Here is a 2,516-nt window from a genome sequence, read left to right on the forward strand (position 1 = left end):
CTCCCACCTGCAAGGATCCCCCCCCACGTGAGCCCCCGACAGGACCGAGCGCGTCCCGCCGGCCCCGGGCGCTGCAGGTGGCAATGCGCGGCCCCCAAGCCCCGCGCACCCCGCTCCCCAGCCCCCAATGAGCCGGCTCCAGAGAGAGGCCAGAGCCCGGACGGAAGTAATCTTTCATCTCAGGAAACCCTCTCCTACTTCCTCGCCATCCTTCCGGTCCCCCCAGCTACCTAACCAGCGCGGCCCCGAGGCGGGCGCTGCGGCGCGTCCTCCCCGCACCTGGCGGCCGGAGCGCAGCGCGCCGAGCGGCTCGGGCCCCGGGTCCCCAGGCATGTCAGGATCCAGCGGCCGAACGTGGCGGGGCCGAGGGTTCAGGCGGCCGCGGGCTTTGTGCGCTCATTGCGGCCGGGGGCTCCTCGGGCCGGGACCCACTGGGTCCCGGGGAAGAGATTGGGGCGGCCGCGCTTCGAGCGGGGTCGCGCTGTTTCTCCCGCACCGCTGCCCCCTGGCCGAGGGCTGGGCTGGAGGTGGCGGCCCGGGGTCCTCAAAAGACAAGTTGAACAAGGACAGGGCTGGGCCCGCGCTGTTGGGGGACAGTCCGAAGGAGCCTCCCCTTAAGGGGTCTGGGGAAGGACCTGCGCGAGGGAAGGTCACTGCAGGAGCTTTCTCAAGTGCTGCGAAAAGGGCCGGATGTCCCCGGGGATGGGGATAAAGGGGGTGTGGGGATGGAGTTGGGATAGGCCTTCCTGCCTGGGTGATTGCGTGGGTTACACGGAAGACGGGCCAGCGCCACATCTGAGTGAAAAGTGGAGGAAGACCTTAGCCCTGCCGCCCAGGCGGGATTTGGTGATTGCTGTTTGGAGGTGGGTCGCTTTGACCCCCTGGCGCAGCTTGGATCCCCTCCAGCCACCCTTGTCCCCGGGAGTCTGAACTGGGAGTTTCCCTACGGTACCCGGATAAAAGTGGAAGTTATCCTGACTCACAAACATTGGTACCAGGCCCTACCCATTGTCTAGTGTTGGGGGGAAGGGGGAAAAGTGGTTCAGTCCCTCACTTTTCCGTGCTGAAGGGATTAGAGTTAGCTCTTAGAAGACCAGAAGAGTTGAGAAGAGGGGAGAATTCAGCCTGGAAGATCTGGGGCTTTGGGAAGCGGTGGGAAGAAGAGCTGTGAGTTAGACCCGCTTTGGCTAATGCACCCCAATCCTTCCCCTTTGGGCATCCGTGGCTACGTTTCTACCAGGTTTTATGGGGTGAGGTTCCCCTGTGGCAGTGGGAGGGTGAGGGAGAGCTCCTTCTTTCTTTGGGGGGCCCTTTACTAAGCTCATCCTCATGCCCCTCCCCATTCCTTGTCATGCAAACTACAACATGGACTGTTCAGGGGCTGCTTTTGGTAACACAGAAGCTACCTAGCATCATTAGTAAAGTCTGGTCATTCTTTTTCTCTTCTAAAGATCAGTCATTTCCAAACTAGTTTCCATCGGCTTAACCATTACCACCAGCACCAGCCCGTACTTACAGGACCACAAACCAAGCAGGTCCAACTAGTGCGGTGCTTTTATAACACTTGAATTCTTGGTGGGGAAGGGAGAAAGGGCCATCCCTCCCTCAGTTATGCTTGCTGAATCTGGCTGTGGTGTGAGGCCCAGGGCGTGCCTCTCCATGACTCAGCTTCCTAAGGACTCATCCAGATTTCTGGAGAAGTGGCATGAAGGTAGGAGCCCCCCTGAGCTGAGCACAGACCTGGCTCTGAATAACATTAAGGAAAAGATACAGACAGAGATGTTTTTCCATTTGGGCCTGCAAGCAGTGAGGTGTTCCTCAGGGTCAGAAGCCTGCCTTCCCTCAGGCTTAGGGGTGCTGCCTTGTTGAGGAAAAAAATATTTTCTGACCCCTGACTCCTGCTTGATACTGGCCAATTTTACTGTTTTTTTCTTGCTATGCTTCACTTTTACAACATTTTAAATCAGTTTGTTTTAATTATAGACTGTGTACTCACAGTAAACATTTAAACAGAAATAGGGTATAAAGTGAAAAGCAAAGGTCTCGTTCCCTGCCCCCTCCCACTAATTCCCACTGTTTCTAGGTTACCCTTGCAGTAGTTTTTACTCATATATAAGCCTACTTATGTATCCCTTTTTTAAAAACAAACAGAATCGTACTATGCCAACTGTTCTGCCACTTGCTTTTCTCAATTTATTACAATATGATTGCATCTACTTATACATCACTTCTTTTTTTAATAGGCACATGGTACTCCATAGTATGGTTATATAGTAATATATTGAACTATAGGTGGACAGTTTTTGTTTTGTGTGTGTGTGTGTGTGTGTGTGTGTTTGCCAACAATGCTTTAGTGAACATTCCTGTACATATATCTTTTTTTTTTTTTTTTTTTTGCAGTACGCGGGCCTCTCACTGTTGTGGCCTCTCCTGATGCAGAGCACAGGCTCCGGACATGCAGGCTCAGTGGCCATGGCTCACGGGCCCAGCCGCTCCATGGCATGTGGGATCTTCCC

This window comes from Mesoplodon mirus, assembly GCF_964341445.2.
Source record: "Mesoplodon mirus genome assembly, chromosome: 17".
Lineage (NCBI taxonomy): Eukaryota > Metazoa > Chordata > Mammalia > Artiodactyla > Ziphiidae > Mesoplodon > Mesoplodon mirus.